Source organism: Argopecten irradians, chromosome 10 (genome assembly GCF_041381155.1).
Source record: "Argopecten irradians isolate NY chromosome 10, Ai_NY, whole genome shotgun sequence".
Lineage (NCBI taxonomy): Eukaryota > Metazoa > Mollusca > Bivalvia > Pectinida > Pectinidae > Argopecten > Argopecten irradians.
This window is the reverse complement of record NC_091143.1, coordinates 8340905-8352410: the sequence shown is the minus strand read 5'-3', so window position 1 is coordinate 8352410 and position 11506 is coordinate 8340905.

The following is an 11506-nucleotide window of genomic DNA, read 5'->3' as shown; positions in this document are numbered from 1 at the left end:
ATATTCAATAGTTTTCTGGTTCCAGTTAAAATGTTGACTTGCACGTGTTTTAGTTACATTTTATTTTTTTTTATCGAGATATATTTATATAAGCAATAGGCCTAGTAACATTTAATTCTTTAATTGCATGAGTGCTGATGCCATGCATAGACGCTACATGTTCTCAAGCACACGATCCGATACATTGACAAAGGTATGATTGCTTATATTAAGGGCGTAAAAGACGATACAGTTATTGCTTTTAGTTACGGGGTCCATAAGTAAAATATTCTAGAAATTAAAAATAAAGACAGTCATATAATCAAGAGAAATATCTTCGACGAGTTGAAAACTTAACGCAACGACAACCCACTTGATCTTGTTGGCTTTCCATGATTTCAAAGACAATGGATATCTATAGGCCTTGTAATAATGTAATTTTTATTGTTGATTTTTTTATCATTTTGCCAATATTTTGTGCAGTGTAAGTTTTGTCAGTTTGTAAGACTTATTTCGCTGAATAGAAAACTTTTCACATATAACAGTTGAATTCGTACACATACATGTACTTTTAACCAGAGATTTAAATAGTATCTAAATCTCTGTTTTAACCAAGGACTTATATGAGAAGGATAAGTCACACTGGGTTTTTGGGAAGAACAACCCAGGAGCTTTTGTGTTTGTGCACTGACCGTGACGTTGGGCGACGACTGCTTTTCCTTTGATGTCCGCCGGCGCAGCCTTTGATGTAGCTTGCGGGTGCGAGGGTTACCGTCTTACTTTCTGAAGCGGGGCCGTCATTTCATGAGCTGTCGTATTTTTTTAACGAAAATTTAAGACATATATTCTAAAATTTCCGTCCTTAAAGCAAGTAATAAACGTTGTGAAATTTGATAAACTTTACATTGGTGTTTCGTTTGACTCGATAAGTATTTTTTGAGAAAAACGGTTTTTTATTCCCGGTTCATAGGCGTCTCGCTTGGTGTTGAGTAGTGCAAATAGACAGTGACGAATCCTTCTCACTTATAAATCCTTGTTTTAACTAATATATGTACCAATTAAAGGTATAGTTTAAATGTAATGACTAACACGTTCAACTTTTAATACTAATTGAGGTATAGTTTAAATTTAATGACTAACTTCATCTTTTAATATTTTTTGATTAATTGCATGATTTTGACTTTGACTTTAAACATATTTTATTGTCACAAATGTACTAATAATGGATTAGGCACAAGTTATCTTTTTGACTTAAGTTGAAATCTTTTTTACTTAAGCTGAAAAAAGTGATAATGCAAATAAACCTTATTCAACTAAAGCTAAAAAAATCCGGTTGTAGATAAGTTAATCGTATTTCCAATATTCCACCTGCCATCCCCTTCTATTTATAATGGGTTAGGCTAGTCCATTTGAACGTTCCCGACAAGGTTGAACAGCCATATTGCATAAAACAAAATGGCAGGTGACGTTCTATCTGCAATTCAGATTAATATTTGAACGGTATCAAATCAACTACTTCAAGGTAACCCCAACAATAAATGTTTTCTGACTAGAAGACATTGTAAATATGGCGCCTTCGATTATTTTTCAAGATATCCATCTTGCTAGTAAGAAAAAAAAGGTTATGGATTTGAAATGCCTTAGAAATAATTTTTCGTTAAAAAAACCTGGTGTATATTAAATTATCTTTTCAGCTTAAGTAAAAAAAACTTTTCAGCTTAAGTTTAAAAACTTTTCTGCTTAAGTTGAAGAAACTTTTCTACTTAAGTTAAAAAAAACTTTTCAGCTGAAGTTAAAAAAACTTTTCTGCTTAAGTTAAAATCTTTTCAGCTTAAGTTAAAAAAACGTTTCTACTTAAGTTAAAAAAAATTCCTACTTAAGTTAAAAAACTTTTCAGCTTAAGTTAAAAAAACTTTTCAGCTTAAGTTAAAAAAACTTTTTAGCTTAAGTTAAAAAAAACTTTTCTACTTAAGTTAAAAAAACTTTTCAGCTGAAGTTAAAAAAACTTTTCAGCTTAAGTTAAAAAAAATTTCGGCTTAAGTTATAAAAACGTTTCTACTTAAGTTAAAAATTTCAGCTTAAGTTAAAAAAAACTTTTCTACTTAAGTAAAACTTTTCAGCTTATTAGGTTTAAAAACTTTTCAGCTTGGTTGTGATTAATTGTAGCTGGTCTAATATGACTTTTTAACAAATGCAATTTTTTAGATGAGCAACAGGAGGATGTGCTAAATGAACATTTGACTTAACAATTAACAGAAAAATGCAACGTGCAATGGGTATTCGGCATATAAATATTGGGGGCCGCCGTCTTGTTAGGCAGTTGTCGTCGCATGCAAAGCAGTTTTCGAAACGGCGACTGTGATTGGCTGTTATGTATGGAGTGTTTTCATTGAATGAGCATATTGGACTAGTCCAAAGGCGATTTCACGGTTGACTTCACATTTTTTGCATGATCACAATTTCGATGGAAGTGCGATCGATATATTTTTACACTTAAGTTAAAATAAGTGTTATGCTAAAATGAGAAATCTAACTTAAGACAAATTAGAAGCTACACTATAACCAAGCCTGGCCAAGTTTTATTTATCGTTTCCTTCATTATCATTTTCTTTCATTTTTTACAATACATTGATTACAGAATTTCATGTCATATTGTTCTAAAATAGCATGTAGGATGATAGCAAAACTTAGAAACTAATTTAAGCCTGGCCAATTTTTACGGTTTCATAAACACTCATGTGTTATTGGACATTATTTTGATGTCATTTTTACAATATTTCTCGAACAAAATTCCATGTCATATTGTTCTGAAATAGCATAGGAGAATGTGGAAAACAACTCAGTCTTATCCTTTCATAAAATGTTCAGGGACTGACATCATTTTTTTTAATTTATTTTATAATACCTTAGATACAAAATTCCACGTCATATTGTTCTAAATCAACAAAGGATGATAGGGAAAATAGCATAGTCGCCACGTTCAGCCTAGACGCTAATTATAACTTAAGCCTGATTGATTAAAACTGATCATTTCATAAACTCTCATTTTTCATTGGATGAAAATAACGTTTTTAAGTTATTTGTTACAACGTGTTAAACAGAACGGAACAATAAAGAACAGACAGCAAAGTTGACAAGTTCAACTTAAAAGCTAATTAAAACCTTGCGAATTTTTACTGATCATTTCATAACTCAATTTTTTTCTTGAGCATTTTTTCCCCTCTTTTTTTTTTTAACATAAATGTTTATTCATAATAGGCATGTTATCATTATACATGTAGTGTCCTCTCACAGGAGGAGATCCATTCATCATTCCCACTTTCATACATAACTAGGCCTACATGTAGAACCTGCAGATTTATGTCGTGATACCTTATATTAAGGGAGGTAACTCTTAATACCACCCGGAAGTCAGTAATTTCACGCGAAGCACAGTATCCACATGTTGGCGTCTACACGTGGCCACTAATTATAAGCTAGCTATAGTCTAACTTAAGACAAATTCTTTTTGCATTATCATAGTGCAACTATCTTTTCAACTTAAGTTAGAAAAGAGTATCATTATCACGTGATTTAACTTAAGTTAAAAAGATTTTAGCTTAAGCTGAAAAGATTTCAGCTTAAGCTGAAAAGATTTCCACTTAAGCTAAAAAGATTTCAACTTAAGTATAAAAAAACTTTGATTATGTAAGTTTCTTTAACTTAAGTTGAAATCTTTTTAACTTAAGTTGAAATCTTTTAAGCTTAAGCTAAAATCTTTTTAACTTAAGCTAAATAACTTTTTAACTTAAAGATGCTCCACCGCCGACAAAGCATAAATGATATTCATTAGTTGAACAATAATTGGTGTTTGATCATGTGTATATATGTCTAATTAACACAAAAAATCATATAAAATGCTTTATTTCGCCTTTGATGCATGCGCAATCAGTACTTCCTTCCATATAGGATATAGTGACACGGAATTTTTTCGGGATGCAATTAATTATTTTTCATATCTTTAACTTGAAGTAAAATTAGAAGCTCAAACTTTTCAATGGTGGTAATGGTGTAAAGTAAGTAACTTTTGTAACTGAAGAAAAATATTTAATCGTCTGTTCCTGTTTTTAATAGTGAAAAAATACCATTTGTCAGCGGTGGAGCATCTTTAAGCTATTATGTATTAAATATCAAGACGGCTTGCCATAGTAATGTATGTCGATCGTACTCTAGATTCTACATCAAACTATTTATTAAGCATTATTCAAACTATCTTCCTATTGCATCTGGTCTATATGTAGATGCCAGAACTTTGCAGACAATCTTCATAATGCGCGCTAGCCCATTATTAGATGATCGTGTACAAAGCTCTGGCATCTGAGACCATTGCCATAGAAAGTTAGTTCAATGCTTATATTTACATCATCAACTCATTTTAGTGTCTCTGCATTAACATTGTTTAAGCTAGACCAGGAAAACCGTTACCAACAACGATTTTATTCACAAGATGGAACAGTCATTTTGACGTTACATGGTGTCAGAAGTATGGAACGTTGAACTGTAAGTGATCGATGTAAACACCGTATGGTGTCGAACTTTCTCGCCGTTCTTCGGTACCCGATATGGAGTGATTTAGACCGAACGGTCGTTGAAACACGTGGTAAAGCCCTTACCATACCTGGCGTAAAAAACAGTAAACATGTCGATAGATCGCCCGATAATACAGACCCCAACCAATCTCCCACCCCTACCAAGTTGGACATGAAAGGGAATATTAGTACTAACTGGAAACGGTTTAAGAGGGTCTGGGAGAACTATGAAATCACCACGGGATTAAATTTGAAGAGTACAGCATTACGCACAGCAACGTTATTAACATGTATATGAGGTGAAGCGTTAAAGTTATTTGATGGACTGACGTTTGAGACTAAAGATGAAAGGAAGGACGTAGACAAAGTCATCGAGAAATTTGAAACCTATTGGTTACATGTTCGTTCAATGAACGCGACCAAGAAAACACACGTATATTGCAGCGCTACGATCACTCGCAAAAACGTGCAAATATGGCACCCTAGAAGATGATTTGCTCAGAAACAGAGTGGTCATGGGTGTTCGTGACAATAACACTAGGAAAACAACTGCAAGATTGTACATTGGACTTGAAAAAATGTATTGACATATATATATATATATATGCAGATCATATGAGAAAACAACAATGCAACTGAGAGAGATAACACATGAGGGGGTCCAGTTTGTCAAAAAGAAAAACAACAAGCCGACTACCAAACAAAATAAAGGAAACAAACCTATGACGGGTACACCGCGGGAATCGCGAAAAAGGGACACAACTCCTTCAGTAAATCAGAATCTTCATCACATGAGATGGAATGTTGGTTCTGTGGACGAAGACATGCCAAAAATAGAGAAATGTGTCCAGCATGGGGTAAGACTTGCACAAATTGTTGGAAACAAAATCATTTCAAGATTAAATGTTTGAAGTGAACCTCAAAACACAAAGCTATACATTTTGTCGAAGATGAGGATGAGATAGAACATGTCAACGTGCTAAATGATTTTAGCAAGAGGATGCATACTAACATGATAATACAAGGTCAAGAGGTCAGTTCCCAGGTCGACTGTGGGTCAACAGTAAAAATACTGCCAGAAGAGGCATATACTCGACTATTCAAGAATGTTATATTGAAAAAAACTTGAAGATACAACAATGACTTTGGTAATGTTCAGTAAAACTGAAACCAGTCAATTGGGAAAGAGAAGGGTAAAAGTAATCAACCCAGCAACTGGAAAAGGGTACAGTGTTAAATTCATTGTCGTAAAAGGAAAAGTCCAGGTCATCCTGGGTTCACAGGCTTCACAATAAATGGAACTCATCACAGTCAACAAACACATGTGTATCCGGCAAATTGAGGAACACAATGAACAGAGTGTCCAAACGGTAAAAACTTCTAGAGACTCTTGTCGCAGTGACCCAGTTACTAAATACAAATCAGTATTCACAGGTCTAGGAAAGCCTCCAGGAAAACTGCAAGTTCAGCCACTACAGATACCAACTAGGAAGGTTCCAATAACAATAAAAGAGAAACTAAAGAATGAACTAGAAAGACTGTGTAAAGAAGAGATTATTACACCAGTTAGACAATCCACTGAATGGATTTCATCAATGGTGGTAGTCACAAAACCATCAGGAAAGGCCAGACTCTGCATCAAATCGAAACCACTGAGCAAAGCACTGAAACGGAATCACTATCCGACTCCTACAATTGATGCCATAGTACCAGAGTTACACAAAGCAAGACTATTCACAGTAGCTGACGCAAAAGATGGATTCCGGCAGGTAGAACTGGATGGTGGGAGCAGCTATCTAACAACTTCCGGCACACCATGGGGTAGATACAGATGGAAACATAAGCCATTTGGTATCAGTCCAGCACCAGAAGAGTTTCAGCGTAGAGTCGATGAGGCCCTTACAGGACTGAATGGTACGTTGGCCATACATGATGACATATTGATCTACGGTTGTGGTGATACAGATGAGGAGGCGCTAATTGACCACGACAAAAAACTAGAAGCAGCACTCTTTGAGAGATGTCAGAAGATGAAGCTGAGGTTGAGAGATGTCAGAAGATGAAGCTGAGGTTGAAATCGGTGACATATCTAGGACATGTCATATCAGCAGAGGGATTGAGGTTTGATCCAGCAAAAATCAAAGCCATCTTAAACATGCCAAAACCAACTAACAAAGCAGGGATTCAACGACTGCTTGAAATGGTAAACTATGTACAGAAGTTTGCACCAAACATCTCACAGGCAACAACGACTCTCCGTAACTTGTTAAAGGCTGTGAAGGAGTTCCATTAGGATGACAAAGTCCACGGGGAAAGTTTTGAGAAAATTTTGGCTATGTTGTCTGACAATCCAGTAGTGAGATAATTTGATCCAGGAAAGCCTATCACTCTACAATGCGACGCATCAGAATCTGGATTAGTGGCGTGTCTCATGCAAAATGAACACCCTAACGCATACGCGTCGCGCGCCTTGACAACAACTGAGCCCAACTACGTGCAGATAGAAAAAAGAACTTTTAGCCGTCGTGTTCGGTTTTGAGAGATTCGAAACCTACGTTTATGGCAAGAAGGTCAAAGTTGAATCAGATCACAAACCATTGGAGATAATCTGCAAGAAAAGTTTGGTGAGCGCGCCTTAAAGGCTTCCGAGGATGCTACTGCATTTGCAAAGATTTGAATACGAGGTCACATATGAACAAGGCATAGAGATGTACATGGCAGACACGCTAAGCAGAGCATTTCTGCCATGCCAAGATAAAATACTGCCAATGGATGTACACATTTTACGCTTGATGAAGAAGAGGTAAACGTACTGCAACATTTGCCCATAAAAAGGGACGACTGTCAATATTACAAGTGGCCACGTTACGTGATCAGAACCTTTGTAATTTGATATCAGTCATACGTCGCGACTGGCCAGACAGCAAGGATCTGCTTCCGACAGATATACAAGTGTATTTTCCTTTTCGAGAGGAGTTGACAATACAAAATGGTCTGGTGTTCAAAAACGATCGCGTAGTGGTACCAAGCAGTGAACGTCATGAAATCATTACCAGGCTTCATTCTGGACATGTAGGACTACATATCATCTTAAGGAGAGCGCGGGAATGTGTTTATTGGCCAAACATGTTTAACAACATTGAACAATTCACAAATATGTATGACACTTGCAATACTTACGGTAGTAAACAACAACCGATGATAAGTCATGATATACCAGCGCGTCCTTGGCAGAAATTAGTCTGTGACCTTTTCGAGGTAAATCAAAAAAGCGATCTGATCACAGTCGACTACTACTCGGATTTCTTTGAGGTAGACAGACTGAACATTAAACAGGAAAGGATGTGATAAACAAGCTGAAAGCACACAATGCACGTCGAGGAACTCCAAACACTATGGTGACCGACAATGTTCCACTATTCAACAGCAAGGAATTTAAAAATATCACTGGAAAATATGAGATTCAGCATGTAAGAAGCTCACCAGGCTATCCACAGTCTAATTGAAAGTAAGAAAATACTGTGAAAACAGCCAAACGTTTAATGGAGAAGTCACTTCATGATTCTACAGACCCCCATATAGCTCTACTTGAATGGAGAAATTCACCTAAAGAGGGTATAGGGTCGTCTCCAGCCCAACGACACCTTGGAAGACGGGTAAAGACGCTATTGCCGATGTTATCAAGAAAACTAAAACCAAATATAGTTGGTAATACCAGAGAAAAACTTCTTCAAAGGAAAGAAAAAGAGACATTCTATTACATTTGTATAAATAGCATGCACACAGAACAGATATGAAAGGTCTAAAACGTAGAGACACTGTAAGGATCCGGCCAATCCGAAATCATTCTAATGGCTGGACAAAGGCAATGATGAAGGACAGGACGACATTAGGTCGTATCAAGTTCGAACCGAGGACGGCAGGTGCTATAGTAGGAACAGGATTGATTTGAAACCAACAAATGAACTGTGTTATGAAAAGGATGACACACTAGCAAGGCAGTATGACATGTGTAATGATGAGGTACAAGTCACCCTATTATCTAGTCAGCATCACGAGTCATCTGATGTGAACTCTTCATCTTCTACCAACGTTAAAGTGGACACCATACCTGTGTCCGAGCCAGCACAACTTGACGTTACAAGGACAAACCCCGTAACTCCATCTAAGATGACGACCGGAGGACGAAGTCTCCTGCCAGCAAAGTTCAAGGATTTCAAGATGTGAGGAGCCTTGCCAAGATGCTATTTGTGCCAAGATATTATTTGTGCCAATTCATTCATTCTAGTCTTAGTTATGTAGTTTAGTTTGCTCTAGTTATAGTGTTCATCTGAAGTGACATTTAATAGTAGTAATAGTTGTAGTTTATAGTTACTTAGCTTAGTTATAACACCAACAAGAGCCTGTGCTCTGGTAATGGTAAGTTAAAATAACTGGCACGATCGCGAATTGTTTAGAGACTTGGTTAATACCACATGGAGAAGCTCAATTGTGAAATGTGTTTACAGTACCAACAGAGACTTGTTTTAAAAATTGAAACATCCAATTTAACAATCTTCATAAAGGTAAACTTATATAGATACATCTATATAAATATGAAATTGTACATTTTGCAATGAGTAACAATTTCTATTTGAAGAGGGGGATGTAACGATAGTTTAATGAGCTACTCCCTAGCACACTAGGTGGCGTTTTAGTATTCAAGATGGTTATCGATACAGCATGGCGTGACAAAGACCCGACTTGCATTATCTGTTAAAATAACGTTCTAAACGTTACAATCAGTCGACGTCACCTCGTCAACATTAGTCACTTTGCCTTGGTTAGTTTTTATCGTAGAAGTGACAAGTAAATGTAAGTATAGAAATATAACAGTAGCAGAAACATATATGTTTCTAACAGTAGGTATCAATTCCAAAAACATCCGCATGAATCTGAGAATTAGGTACAGTTTACATAATTTTGGACCCGCCAGAGTGCCCCTTAAACAATGTTTAGATGTTTTGGGTATCTAGAGAAAATAAATCGGTTAAAATTAACGTGTCTCACTATAAGGGTGGAAAGGTCCTCTAGACTAAACTTGTACCAAACCTAGCTTCAGCGGCTAAAAGAGCTCCCACATTTCTGGCTAGTTTTCACATAAACGATTACTTCTGTGAAAACATCCTGTATTAATATCGCCGGCTACCCACGTTTAGAGGGATATTACTTCTGTGAAAACATCCTGTATTAACATCGTCGGTTACCCACGTTTATAGGGATATTACTTCTGTGAAAATATCCTGTATTAACATCGTCGGTTACCCACGTTTAGAGGGATATTACTTCTGTGAAAACATCCTGTATTAACATCGTCGGTTACCCACGTTTAGAGGGATATTACTTCTGTGAAAACATCCTGTATTAACATTGTCGGTTACCCACGTTTATAGGGATATTACTTCTGTGAAAACATCCTGTATTAACATCGCCGGCTACCCACGTTTAGAGGGATATTACTTCTGTGAAAATATCCTGTATTAACATCGTCGGTTACCCACGTTTAGAGGGATATTACTTCTGTGAAAACATCCTGTATTAACATCGTCGGTTACCCACGTTTATTTTGATATTACTTCTGTGAAAAAAATCCTGTATTAACATCGTCGGTTACCCACGTTTAGAGGGATATTACTTCTGTGAAAATCCTGTATTTAACATCGAGTTTTAGGGATATTACTTCTGTGAAAATATCCTGTATTAACATCGTCGGTTACCCACGTTTAGAGGGATATTACTTCTGTGAAAATATCCTGTATTAACATCGCGGTACCCACGTTTAAGGGATATACCTGTGAAAAATCCTGTATTAACATCGTCGGTTACCCACGTTTAGAGGGATATTACTTCTGTGAAAACATCCTGTATTAACATTGTCGGTTACCCACGTTTAGAGGGATATTACTTCTGTGAAAACATCCTGTATTAACATTGTCGGTTACCCACGTTTAGAGGGATATTACTTCTGTGAAAACATCCTGTATTAACATCGCCGGCTACCCACGTTTAGAGGGATATTACTTCTGTGAAAACATCCTGTATTAACATTGTCGGTTACCCACGTTTAGAGGGATATTACTTCTGTGAAAATATCCTGTATTAATATCGTCGGTTACCCACGTTTAGAGGGATATTACTTCTGTGAAAACATCCTGTATTAACATCGTCGGTTACCCACGTTTAGAGGGATATTACTTCTGTGAAAACATCCTGTATTAACATTGTCGGTTACCCACGTTTAGAGGGATATTACTTCTGTGAAAACATCCTGTATTAACATTGTCGGTTACCCACGTTTATAGGGATATTACTTCTGTGAAAATATCCTGTATTAACATCGCCGGCTACCCACGTTTAGAGGGATATTACTTCTGTGAAAACATCCTGTATTAACATTGTCGGTTACCCACGTTTATAGGGATATTACTTCTGTGAAAATATCCTGTATTAACATCGCCGGCTACCCACGTTTATAGGGATATTACTTCTGTGAAAATATCCTGTATTAACATCGCCGGCTACCCACGTTTATAGGGATATTACTTTTGTGAACACATCCTTTATTAACATTGTCGGTTACCCACGTTTAGAGGGATATTATTTCCTCAATTTTAGTGATAAGATGGTTTAATGACGTTAATTACTAAAAGGACTTTAAACAACATACATATACATTTGTATGTGTATAACCCACTTGATTTAATACTAAAAAATGACCTTTTCCCCAATGCATCTCACGTGAAGAGACATGACATAAAACTTGATCAGTGTTCCCAGAATTTTCACTAAAATAGGTGGATTTAGCTAAAAAACACAAACTCCTCATACATACATGTATCTTCTTTCGCCTTTTCATTCAGTAAGAGGGAAACCCATCTATTTGTATCTTGGGAAATGGTACGACGACAGTTTGAAAGACT